The sequence below is a fragment of the Rhinoderma darwinii genome, chromosome 3 (assembly GCF_050947455.1).
Source record: "Rhinoderma darwinii isolate aRhiDar2 chromosome 3, aRhiDar2.hap1, whole genome shotgun sequence".
NCBI classification, from domain to species: domain Eukaryota; kingdom Metazoa; phylum Chordata; class Amphibia; order Anura; family Rhinodermatidae; genus Rhinoderma; species Rhinoderma darwinii.
In genome coordinates this window covers 299,225,642-299,240,239 of record NC_134689.1, presented here as the reverse complement: position 1 = coordinate 299,240,239, position 14,598 = coordinate 299,225,642, and positions in this window count along the sequence as shown.

Below are 14,598 nucleotides of genomic sequence, written 5' to 3'. Positions count from 1 at the left end.
TTACACATATGATATATCCATTGGGTCTGTTTTGTTTTTTTTTAAACATCATTTTTATTAACAATTTTTCACATTTTGTTTTAAACATATAACATAGTATTTGCGTCATAATTGAACAACACGCAATTTGCAAAACAGAATAAAATAAAATACAATACAATCATGGCATATGACCAGGTTCACATAGTAAATGAAAAAACAGTACTTCCCCTACCTCCGAACACGACTTAGGTCAGCAAAAGTAAACAGCGCATAGAATATAATTATAATAAGCCAGAGCTAAGGCTAACGAGAGCCAGAGATCTCCCCCCTACCATCCTCTATCCAGACCGGATTTGTAAATCACCTAAAGTGCCTGCCAGAAGCTGCGTATGATACCAAGCAGTGTGCCTAAAAGGCGTAACAATTTCCGCCACCTTGGCAGCTGTGCATTGCGATTCAATAAACATTCGCCATTTAACAAATAGCTTCTTAGCTCCCGCTTCTTTCCGTCTATCCACCTCCACTCGTTCAAGAGCTAATAACTGTTTCAAATGTAACACGATCATGTCAAGACCCGGCGTGTCAGCTTCCAGCCTTCTACAGAGAAGGCACCTTAAGGCCACCAGTAAAATTGTGTGTATCAAGGGAGGAGGAGATCTCGTCTCCCGACTACTTTCCTCCTCTGGCGGTCGCGCCTGGTGGAACAGCAGCGCCTGAGGCGTCATTGGAAGTTTCGCCTTCCAATGATCTAAAATATATTTGTGTACCATCAACCAGTAACGTTTAGTATGAGCACAACTCCATACTCCAAAGATTCGTCAATGGGGTGTTACACTTGGGGCAAATGGTGATGAGCTCGGGGAAGGACTGAGAAGGTAAAATATTAAAGCCATATAATTGCTGAATGCATTAACTTAAAATAGGTTTCCCTCCAGCTCTCACTCAAGATAACCTTCCGTACCGTCTCCCAACCCTCCAATATGGTCTCTCCTATATCCGGATCATGAGCCCACCTTTCATTGGGTCTGTTTTCATAAAATTATTTTGTCCCAGCCCTCTATTCTGGATAACAGTTTAGACTACCTCTAGGACCACAAATTTGAGTACATGGGGGCTCTTTTAAGTAGGTTTCATTTACATAACAAGATATAGGGGTATTCAATTTCCACAAAGGGTCAGGTAAGTTTAATAAAAGACCAGTTTTTACTTAAAATTGTATCATTTAATGGGCTGTAGTATTAAACAGGCTTATAACCCTAAGTCATGCTTTTTTTTGTTAGGGTTATGAAAAAAAGAGAGATAAGTCTCAGTAGATTGCCTTTTTATATACTTAGCAGAATGTTGTAGATGAATATTCTCTAATCCAAAATCACTGGAATGAGGTTCAGTATAATAGCTGACCGATCTTATTAGACTATTACTTTGTGTTGGTCTACTAAATGATTTGGTTCTTAGACCTCCTCCTCCTAGTTTTTGAGTTATCTTATAAGAGATCAAGTGCAAATCCATATTGATGATTTCAGGGAGTATATAAATTCTTAAAATGGTTCTTTGAAGGGTCCACAGAATCAGAATATTATTCATGTATCTGTCCCAGAAAGCCCCATATGTGTTCAGTCACATCGTACAATTTGACAAAGTCTATTCTATATTAGCTGGTATGTAGAAAAGTACAGCTACTGGATTGCACCCACCTCGTATTAGCTTGTAGTTGCGCAATAGCTGAGAGAGAGCTATGACAAATCAACTGCTCACTACTTGTTCGCGACTCACCGGCCAGTGAATTTCACTGGCGCATGTGCCGTATCAATTCCAGGTACGCTGAGGCTTGTATTACCACAGGCTATAGGTACTATGTACTTGTTGGCTATGTTGTTAGCCTGGTTTGATGTCTCATAGATGTTAGGAGATTTGCAGATCCCTAATGGTGTGATGCTGATTTTTATAAGTCAGATGGCAATTTTTCAAATATAATTTCTCTGTGATGCTGGTGTTCTTTTGCAATGTAGGTAGGTGAATGCAATAAAAAAAAAACTGCTAAATCTGCTTTTTGGTACTATAAGCCTCAGCTTACTTGGAATGTTGGAATGTATACAGTGCATGTGCCAAAGAAATCCACCGGTTGGTGAGTACCGAATGCTCAAGTGCTGAGTAGTTGATTTGGCATGCTCTCGCAGCTACTGTGCAACTGTAATCTAATACGAGGATTGGTGATCATGGGAGCTGAGAGTTCAAACAGTACACTGATTATACACTTGAACGTACCAGCTAATATAGAATTATTTGGCATACACTACCTTTCAAAAGTTTGGGGTCACCCAGACAATTTTGTGTTTTCCATGAAAACTCACACTTATATTTATCAAATGAGTTGCAAAATGACTAGAAAATATAGTCAAGACATTGACAAGGTTAGAAATAATGATTTTTATTTGAAATAATAATTTTCTCCTTCAAACTTTGCTTTCGTCATAGAATGCTCCATTTGCAGCAATTACAGCATTGCAGACCTTTGGCATTCTAGCTGTTAATTTGCTGAGGTAATCGGGAGAAATTTCACCCCATGCTTTCAGAAGGCCCTCCCACAAGTTGGATTGGCTTGATGGGCACTTCTTGCGTACCATACGGTCAAGCTGCTCCCACAACAGCTCTATGGGGTTGAGATCTGGTGACTGCGCTGGCCACTCCATTACAGATAGAATACCAGCTGCCTGCTTCTTCCCTAAATAGTTCTTGCATAATTTGGAGGTGTGCTTTGGGTCATTGTCCTGTTGTAGGATGAAATTGGCTCCAATCAAGCGCTGTCCACAAGGTATGGCATGGCGTTGTATAGCTAATCTGACACAAATGGTATATATATCATTAAGGGTGGTTTATGCTATAATATGTTATATAGAACTATAATATCCTGTTGAATCCTGTTTGCATTAACTTCTATAATACAAAAACTGGATCCATCTAGATCCTGTTCACAAATAGGACAGAAATAAGGAACCTGTCGCCTCCCATTTTATAGGGTCAATTTGCACAATATAAAAAAGTACCTTTCAACAGGATGCAAAACGTGAACCTAGCCTTATTTTAAGAGGTCTGCCACTATGATGATCTCTCTATGACGTGATTAATAGGATTTCATGACGTCCAAGAGGTGTTTAAACAATATACTGCTATGATTCTGTGACAAGTGTAAATATTAGAAATCAACATAGGTCAACAGAAAAGATTGCATCAGTGTCAACATTATGGTTTAATGACTTATCTTTACTAACATGGAGTACTCTTACAGGGTAAACACTAACTTTAAGGTTAAGTTCATTCTTCTCAAAAATAAATTATTAATCCTTCTGCTTCGGCAGTGCAAAAGATAAAAAACAAAACTAAGAGGTCTCTCTCCCTGAAACGATTATTTAGCTGCTGACTGGTAGAGCATATTGATAGACTAGGCTCCACCAACAGACTTCAATAAATAAGTCTACAATAGCACTACCATAATTTATAAGAATATTATTTTACCACAAAACAAAGATTTTAATAACAGTTACATATAAATATTTGGTAACCTCAATGACTTAATAATCTGTACATTTCATGTGATCAGTTTATTTTTTAAATTAAGGAAACAGAGTATAATTTTATTATTTTTTAATCCTAATTTCCCCTTCAAACGTTGAAGATCCATTCATGCAGCACAATGTCACAAAAAAAAAAATTAGATGGCACCGTAAAAACATACAAAGCTATTGACAATTTAACAGAGACCGTGCAGAACAGCAAGAAAGAAATGTAACCCATGTAGTTGCTATAAAACCTATTGATGGGCCTAGCTCTGGTTTTTCTTATCTCCTCATAGATGTGTGAACACAGAGAGGAAGAGGGTCACACCACAATTCTCCCCAACTGGGGATGGTTAGAGGAGGCTGAACAAGAGCTGAGCCTGCTGTGGAGGGTTGGTGCCTTTGGGCCCTCTTTCGTTTATGTACACCTCTGAGCAGTAACGGATCATCATATGGGCGGTTCGTGGCGGCCGCCCTGGGCCCACGGCTCCCAGGGTGCCCTTGGCCACCAGAACCGTACATCATTTTAAAGATCACATCGCTGCTAATAGGGAGGAGGAGGGGGGGTCTGGGAGGGAATAGGGCCGCTGCTAATGGGGAGGGCAGGGCCGCACCGTCCGCGCTGCTGCCTCTCTGAGGGGGCGGAGGCGCAACTGAAACCAGCCGCCGCCACCCCCTCCTGCACTAATTGTACCTGCGTGTATGGAACGCAAGTACAATTACATGCATAAGCGCTGAATGGCCAGGTACGTTCCATGCCCGACCATTCAGCGCCTTACAACGATGCTGATTGTCAGGGCAGAATGAGTTGTCCCGCCAATCAGCGCCTTTACACTTGTTGAAAGGCGCTGATTGGAGGGGGAAGTCATTCTGCCCTGCCAATTAACGTTGGTAGCGGCACGATGACGTCGATGAAGAGCGCTCATTGACGGGGCATGTCATTCTGCCACGCCAATCAGCGCCTTTCAATGATGCAAGCGGTGCGAATGCGACATCGCGTCGCTCAGCCCCAGCAGACCTGCTCAGAAGAGAGCAGGCCTGCATTGACACAGGATGGCATGGGAACGGGATCATGGTGAGTATGTAAAGTTTGTTGTTTTCAACTAAAAAGTGTGGGCGGCATTATCTACAAGAGGGGGGAGCTATATGTGAGGCACATTCTACAGGGGAGGCTTTATGTGAGACACAATCTACAGGGGGACTATATGTAGGGCACTATATACAGGGGGCGCTATATGTAGAGCGCTATCTTCAGGGGGCTATATGTAGAGCACTTTCAACAGGGGGGCTACATGTGGGGCACTATCTACAGGGGGCTCTATGGTGGCACTATCTACAGGGGGCTCTATGGGGGCACTATCTACAGGGAGCACTGTGTGTGTGGGGACACAGTGTATGGTGCTATTATAATCAGGGACACAGTTTATGGTGTTATTATAATTAGAGATGCAGTGTATGGGGCTATTATATATAGGGAGGTATTGTGTGGCACCATGATAACTTTATCTTTGTTTATAGATGCAGAAATGTTTGAAAAGTGGGCAGCTGAAGACATCTGAGCGGAAAACTGCAGAAATGTGTCGTGGCCAGGAGTAGTTATCATAGAGGTCTGGACCGGATGGAGAAGAAAAGGGAAAAAGAAGAACTAGAATCTGAAATGAAGTCACCGGTGAGTCACTTAATGTACATGTTTAGTCTGCCTCTAATCAGTAATGTAGTCACTCTATGATCTGTGTGTCGAGATGATGGGTGGTATGATATTTTTTTGGGGAAACAGCAACTCCCAGCATATCCTTACCATTGTTTGGGTCATGCTGGGAGCTGTAGTTTTATCCGTACAAACCTATACGTCAGGGGTTGCACTAAATTGCGCTGTATTTGTGCTGGTGCTGTATTTATGTGCTGAGCTTGATTCTTGAGCTGTATTTATGTACTGAGCTTTGTTCTGGTGTTGTATTTATGTACTGAATTTTGCGGTGCTTTTTCTCCTTCAGTCCTTGTGAAAATGAGAAAAAATTTGCTAAACCTACATTTTCTTTGAAAAAATGTTGATTTTTATTTTAAGGGCCTAATTCCAATAATTTCTGCAAAAAACCTGTGGGGTCAAAACGCTCACTATACCCCTAGATAATTTCCACAATGGGTGTAGTTTCCAAAATGGGGTCACTTGTGGGGGGTTTCCACTGTTTTATCCCCTCAGGGGCTTTGTAAATGTGACATGGCCTCCGCAAACCATTCCTGCTAAATTTGAGCTCCAAAAGCCAAATGGTGCTCCATCCCTTCTAAGCCCTGCCGTGTGTCCAAACAGGCGTTTATTACCACATGTGGGGTATTGTTTTACTCGGGAGAAATTGCTTTACATATTTTACGGTGCTTTTTCTCCTTGAGTCCTTGTGGAAATGAGAAAAAAAAAATCGCTAAACCTACATTTTCTTTGAAAAAAATTTGATTTTAATTTTCATGGCCTACTTCCAATAATTTCTGTAAAAAACCTGTGCAGTCAAAATGCTCACTATACCCCTAGATAATTTCCTTGAGGTGTGTAGTTTCCCAGTTTCACTGTTTTGGCACCGCAAGAGCCCTTCAAACCTGACATGGTGTCTAAAATATATTCTAATAAAAATAAGGCCCCAAAATCCTCTAGGTGCTCCTTTGCTTCTGAGGCCGGTGCTTCATTCCAGTTGCACGCTACGGCCACATGTGGGATATTTCCAAAAACTGCAGAACCTGGGCAATAAATATTGAGTTGCATTTCTCTGGTAAAACCTTCTGTGTTATAAAAAATTTTTTATTAAAAATGTATTTCTGCAAAAAAATATGACATTTGTAAATTTCACCTCTACTTTGCTTTAATTCCTGTGAAATGTCTAAAGGGTTAAGACATTTTCTAAATGCTGTTTTGAATACTTTGAGGGGTGAAGTTTTTAAAATGGGGTGACTTTTTGGGGGTTTCTAAAAAATAGCCTTTTGAAATTTTTGGGAAAATGTGAGAAATTGCTGCTAAAGTTCAAAGCCTTGTAACGTCCTAGAAAAATAAAAGGATGTTCAAAAAATGATACCAATCTAAAGTAGATATATGGGGGATGTTAATTAGGAACAATTTTGTGTGTTATAACTGCCTGTCTTACAAGCAGATAAATTTAAATTGATAAAAATGTAGAATTTTTCGCCAAATTTTGATGTTTTTCACAATTAAATACGGAACATATTGAACAAATTTTGCCAGTAACTTAAAGTCCAATGTGTCACGAGAAAACAATCTCAGAATCGCTTGGATAGGTGAAAGCATTCCGAAGTTATTACCACATAAAGTAAAACATGTCAGATTTGAAAAATGAGGCTCTGTCAGGAAGGTCAAAAGTGGTCAAAGTGGGAAGGGGTTAAAGAGAGGTGTTATAATTTTTTTTATTATTATTGTTATTATTATTATTATTTTCTCTTTAATAAAACAGTGTATCAGTGTGATTGGTGCACCTTTCTAAATCCTTTTTATTAAAAATGATTTTTACTTTTTGAGATACAGCTGCTTTAGATCCTGAATACAGAGCAGCTGTATCTAGTGCTAAAACCTGTATCCGTCAGGTCAGTGGCACTGACGAGTACAGTGTCAGCGGATTGGGGGGGGGGTTGAATTGCATGTAAGGGGGAAGGAGGGGGCCCAAATTGTGTCTACAGCCCTGAGCCCATGGTACACGTAATCCGCCACTGCCTCTGAGCAAAGGTCCACATTTGTCAACCTTTTATTGACAGCAATTCCTAATACAAATATGTACATATAACTTGAAAGTGAGAACAGGCATGTAATAATCATATTCCCTGCATCTGCTGTCTCTGGTATCATCAACAGAGTACAAGTCCTGTTTATGGCACCTGTATATTATCTATAATGAAGCACGTATAGAAATAAGAAGCAGTTTATTTTTTTAGCAAAACATTTTCTTTGTATTTTAAACGATATACCAAAAACATTATAGCAGTAGTGTGTATGAATAAAAAATGTGTCACCCAATATGTTAGGGTCCTTTTTGAAGCTCCGGTTAGACATCTACAGTAGAGCACGGAACAGAGACATACAAGACAAAAACCAAGAGCAACAAACAAAAAGCCATGAACTAACTATAAATATCTCTTCTAAAGCCATGACAGAATCCGAACATAGCCTTCTGGACATAGGACTCTAATTTGTCCCGACACAAGATATCAAACTATTTGATTTCATAGTGGACTTTCATCGCTTTTGCTGCAACGTGTGTCAACGTATGTATTTCATGGATAAATCTAAGAATAAAGAGTCTAGAACTAATGAAATTCTGCACTCCCTAGTCAATTCGACCCTGAAATAGTAAGCCATCTGTTCACTTCCTTTCAAGAAGCAGTAACAAGTGAAATCACATCCAAATGGGACACCAGCTCCCATAAGAAACATTCCAACTTGAACAAACACGAATTTGCAGCTATTAAAAAATTAAAATTAAAATTAACAAAAAGGGCCGACATAGGAGTAGCAACCATCATTATGGACAGCAATTTTTATCGTGATGAAGCCATGAGTCAATTATCAGACTTTATCATTTATAAAAAATTTAAAGGTGACCCAACCAACAATTTTAATAAAGAAATCAACGTAATAATTAACGATGCCCTATTACTAGGGAACATCGATCAGGACCTTTAAAAAGCTCTAATTAATAAATATCCTCGAATACCAATATTCTATCTTCTACACAAGGTCCATAAAATATTAATAAACCTCCAGGAAGACCGATTGTCTCTGGCACTAATTCTATTCTTCAAACTCTAGTTTTACAGAAAATTGTTGCAAAGCTACCTAACTGTTTACGTGACACTACTGACTTCCTACATAGAATATCTAATGCTACTATTCATGATGATACCATACTCTGCACTCTAGACATTAACAGCTTATACACCAATATTCCTTATAACGAAGGCATGTTAGCCGTGAGACACAAACTGTGCTAAGACGTTTCCCTTAGTAACCAAAAAATAAAATTCATCATGTCTCTGTTCGATCTCATTTTAACCAAAAACTGTTTTAGATTTGATAGCGACCATTTTCTCCAGCTACAAGGTACCTCTATGGGGTCCTCTGCCGCTCCACGGTATGCCAACATATTTATGGCTTTCTTTGAATCTTCATTCATTTCTGAATGTCAATTCAAAGAACATATAGGACTATGGTTTCGCTACGTCTATGACGTGTTCCTGTTATGGAATGGTAGCATTGATAGCCTTTATAAATTCACATCATATCTTAATGACTGCCATAGTCTCACTTGAGTATAGCACCAACAGAATACACTATCTCGATGTAGAAATTAATAAAATCGATGGTAATCAATTAATGACTACATTATACTCTAAACCCACTGACAGGAACAAGCTATTGAGAAGAGATAGTGCACATGGCTCCACAAATCTTCAAAGGCATCCCTAAAGGACAATTCATACGAGCACAACGTATCTGTAGTAATGATAAAGAATATCATAAACACAAAAATAAAATCATAGATAAATTCACTGAAAGAGGTTACCAAAGGAATGAGATGGTAAAATTAGGGTCTGAAATTTCTTCCTACAATAGAAAAGATCTACAAAAACATAAAGTCAAAAATCAAAACACTGAACAACAACCATTTTTCATCTCTACCTTTGACAGCCATTCCAATCTCATTAAAACTACAATAAACAAGAACTGGGAAATGATGACATATGACCCTAAATATGGTTTCCTACTCCATGATAGACCCAGATTTGTTTATCGCAAAGGTAAATCACTATCAAATCAGCTAATACGAGCTGACATAAAGATGAAAAAGATTCATAAACAACCCTTTTTAAATACACCAAAAAATGGAACAACCTTGTAAGTCATGCCCAAACTGTAGCGCTATCATAAAAGGGGACTATATCAATTATCCCACAAAAGGTCATAAAATATAATTTAAAGGGTACTACAACTGCAATTGCAAAAACGCTATCTATCTATTGAAATGCCCTTGTGGCAAAGTTTACGTTGGTCAGACGATGCGATTTGTTAAAACACGTATCAATGAACATTGATCCGAAATTAAAACCTTCGGACAAAAAACTAAAGATCAAACAGCATCACTGAAAATTACATAAAATATATGTTTGTTAGAGAACTCACCTATGGCTTTATCTTGTATTTTCAGCCTCTGCTCGGGCTGCTGTTCAGTCACATGACCCCCTCTCTGATTAAGGACCTATTCACACGACATGGATTCCCGGCCATGTGACGGACGTCTTTTTGAACGGCCGTCACACAGCCACATTAGGAACAATAGACCCCAAATGGGGCTATTCACAAGGCCGGTTTTTTGACGGCCCGGTAAACCGGGCCGTCAAAAAATGGTGCATGTCCTATATTCGGCCGCACAGCTCCCATAGAAGTCTATGGGGCCGTGTAAAGCACGGCTGTCACTCGGATGTGATCCAAGTGACGGCTGAGCTTTCCGCCGCTTGATCGCTCTCTTCTCCTCCTCCTCACAGTGCGAAGTGCATGTGAGGAGGAGGGTATTTTTTTGCTCCCTGTAGGAGGGGAATCCCCAATCTCCAGCCACAGCATTGCCGAAGCTGTGGCTGGGGATTTCGCTCTAGGAGAAGTCCCTGAGTTCACTGTCCATATATGGATACATTGACGTCAGGGACTTCTGAGCTGAATCCCCGGCGCTGTGGCCGGTGTTTCCCTCCAGGAGAAGTCCCTGACTTCACTGTCCATATATGGACACAGTAACATCAGGGACTTCTGAAGCGGTGTCCCTGACTTCACTGTCCACAGTGAGTGCAACACAACAGCGGTCAGCCACCAAACGAATGCGCCATCCACACAGGATCCAGCATTGTCTAAGTGCCTGAGGAAGGTCATGGTATTGACCGAAACGGCGCACTGTCATTAGCTATAAATTAATTATTTATCTGGAGAATAATTTCCATTTTGGTGTGCATAGTACTTTTTTTCCCCTGTCCATAGACCAAAGACCGGCTACAGCGCCGGGAATTCCACTTCAGAAGTCCCTGACGTCACTGTGTCCATATATGCACAGTGACGTCAGGGACTTCTAAAGCAGAATCCCCGGCACTGTGGCCGGTGTTTTCGCTCCAGGAGAAGTCCCTGACTTCACTGTCCATATATGGACACAGTGACGTCAGGGACTTCTGAAGTGGAATCCCCGGCGCTGTAGCCGGTCTTTGCGCTCCAGGAGAAGTACCTGACTTCACTGTCCATATATGGACACAGTGACGTCAGGGACTTCTGAAGTGGAATCCCCGGCGCTGTAGCCGGTCTTTGCGCTCCAGGAGAAGTCCCTGACTTCACTGTCCATATATGGACACAGTGACGTCAAGGACTTCTGAAGTGGAATCCCCCACGCTGTGGACAGTGTTTCCGCTCCAGGAGAAGTCCCTGACTTCACTTTCCATATATGGACTTTGAAGTCAGGGACGTCTACTGGAACGGTCCCCTACAGTGGCGCTATCTACAGAAAGGTAGGGGGTGCCATCTATGTGGGGGTGCTATGTAAAAGGGTGCTGTGTAGAACTACCTACAGGGGGGCTGTGTGGCATTACCTACGGGGGGCTGTGTGGCATTACCTACAGGGGGGCTGTGTGGCATTACCTACAGGGGGCTGTGTGGCACTACCTACAAGGGGGCTGTGTGGCACTACCTACAAGGGGCTGTGTGGCACTATTTACAGGGGACTGTGGGGCACTACCTACAAGGGGGTGTGTGGCACTACCTACAAGGGGGCTCTGTGGCACTACCTACAAGGGGCCTGTGTGGCACTACCTACAGGGGGCTGTGTGGCATTACCTACAGGGGGCTTGTTGGCATTACCTACAGGGGGCTGTGTGGCATTACCTACAAGAGGGGCTGTGTGGCATTACCTACAAGAGGGGCTGTGTGGCATTACCTACAAGAGGGGCTGTGTTGCATTACCTACAAGAGGGGCTGTGTGGCACTACCTACAGGGGGGCTTTGGCAGTACTTACAGAGGGCAGTGTGTGGCATTATCTACAGCGGGAAGTGTGTGGCAAAAAATGTACAAATGAAATTCATCAGTTTTTAAAACGGACAGGGAAAAAAACGGATGCAAAGCTGGTCAAAATCGGCCGTTAAAAACGGAAACACGGCCCAGAACGGAAACTTAATGGTTGCAAAACGCCTGAGAAAAACGGACCAAAACGGCCATTTTTATCGGCCGACACTCGGACCCTATTGTGTGAATACAGCCTAACTGAATCTTACAGTGTCTGCTGTGTAGACCGGAAGTCATTTTCTATTTATTCCTATGAGATTCCTATGAGATGTAATTCTCATAGGAGAGGATAGAGAGACTGACTTCCTGTGCACACAGCAGACGCTGATTTAGTTAGTCAAAACAGGGGTTATGTGACCAAACTGCAGCCTGGAACGGAGGCTGAAATACAAAATAAAACCATAGGTGAGGTTTCTAACCACAATATCTTTTATGCCACCTCACTTACAAACGGGTAGGCCCAAGAAAAAATTCTGTGAGTGCTTCTTTACTAAATACTTCTGCAGACAATAATTACTACATTCCACACTATAAATCTACATAAAATGTTACATATTCTCCTGATAGGGTACTCTTTCATGCAGAAAAGGGTACTACAATGTGTAAGCTTTAATATATTTTATAATGGACAAAACTGCCTATGATTACTCTTGTACTTGTAGATACTAGTTTTAAAATGGTGGTCATCCATATAGGACATCAAGTGATTGCTAGGCAACCTGAAGCACCACAGACAGCAGAATACACTGGGGTCTACAAGAATAAAAATTTAATATTGATTCCTTAAAGGGGTTGGCCAGGAAAAAAATATTTTCTAAAAAGTGTCCCCCAGCCTTGGTTTGCCTTCCCTAAAACCCCCTACTAACCTTCTAACCAGTTTCTGTTTGATCAATCGTCACTGCTATGCTTTATGTTTGTTTACATCCCTTGCTTCTGGTTCTGGTTGTTTCCTGTCTTGTAACCCAACATACCCATGATCCCTTGCTGCATCTGAGGAGACAGCTTACATCCCCCTTCTTCATAGCATCTCAGATATTTGCATACTGCCACGCCCCTCTATGTTCACGGGTCATTCCCTGCTCTAATTAGAGTCACCCAGCTCCCTGCACTGTCACACATACCCACTAATAATCACACAGGGATGATGGGGGTTATATACAGGGATGATGGTGTTTATATACAGGAATTATTGGGGTAATACACAGGGATGATGGGGGTTATATATAGGGATGATGGGGTTATATATAGGGATGATGGAGTTATATTCAGGGATCTTGAGGGTAATACACATAGATGATCGAGTTTATATGCAGGGATGATGGGTGTTATATACAGGGATGATGGAGCTTACATACAGGGATGATGGCGGTTATATACAGGAATGATGGGGTAATACACAGGGATGATGGTGGCTATATACACTGATGATGGGGGTTATACACAGGGATGATGGGGTTATATACAGGGATACTGGGGTTATATACAGGGATGATGGGGTTATATACAGGAATGATGGGGGTTATATACAGGGGTGACCCCCATCATTCCTGTATATAACCCCATCATCCCTGTATTTTTATAACCCCCATCATTCCTGTATTTATATAACACCCATCTTGCCTGTATTTATATAACCTGCGTAATCACTTTATATATGTAACCATCAGGGCGTGCGGGGATTGAGGCATAACATGAATGCTGCCTCCTCCTTCTTCTACATCAGAGAGTAGAAAAGAGTTTCCCAACCTTTTCGGACTTGAAGCACCCCTGGAAAAAAAATTTACACAGGTCACCCCTAACAGAAATTGGCTAAAAACAAGCACTACATTCTTAGGGTATGTTCACACAGCGTTTTTTGTAAGGCAGAAAAAGTCTGCCTCAAAATTCCTACAGCCCCCTTGTAGGTAGTGCCACACAGCCCCCTTGTAGGTAGTGCCACACACCCCCTTGTAGGTAGTGCCACACAGACCCCTTGTAGGAAGTTCCACACAGCCCCCCTTGTAGGTAGTGCCACACAGCCCCCCTTGTAGGTAGTGCCACACAGCCCCCTTGTAGGTAGTGCCCCCCACCTCTATAGATGGCACCCACTTCCTGTAGATAGCACCACTGTAGCTCCCCAAAGTGAAGGAGCGGAATCCCCCTGATCCTGGAGTTTCCGCTCCTGGACTGAACGCTTGATGTCTCTGTCCATATATGGCCAATGACATCAGGGGCAACTCCTGAAGCGGAATCCCCGTCCACAGCGTTGCCGACGCTGTGACCGGGGATTCCACTCCAGGAGAAGCCCCTGACGTCTCTGTCCATTTATGGATAGTAACGTCAGGGGATTCTCCTGGAGACGAATCACCGGCCACCACGGCGGCAACGCTGTAGACGGGGATTCCGCTTCAGGAGTTGCCCCTGATGTCACGGTCAATATATGGACAGAGACATCAAGCGTTCGGTCCAGGAGCGGAAACTCCAGGATCAGGGGGATTCCGCTCCTTCGGGGAGCTACAGTGGCGCTGTCTACAGAAAGGGGGAGGGGTGCCATCAGAGGTTGGGGGTGTATCTACAAGCGGGCTGAAAAAACATCTCCCCGTCCTCACATGTACTTCGTGCTGTAACGAGGAGGAGGAGAGAAAGACACGGCCGTGTCGCGGCACCCCGGTTTCGAACCACTGGGGTACAAGGAGGTGGGGGCGTGTACTATCAAAGACGACATTCCGTGTCTTTGCTTAGCCAGTACTTCAGCCAGAGGAAGTGAAAAGTTTACTCTGGGGGGGTTCACGTGACCGCAAGTCAGAACACAGTAACGCTACCACATATAAACATACATTATATTAGAAAGTTAATTATATATGTCACATTAAAGAGGCTCTGTCACCAGATTTTGCAACCCCTATCTGCTATTGCAGCAGATAGGCGCTGCAATGTAGATTACAGTAACGTTTTTATTTTTAAAAAACGAGCATTTTTGGCCAAGTTATGACCATTTTCGT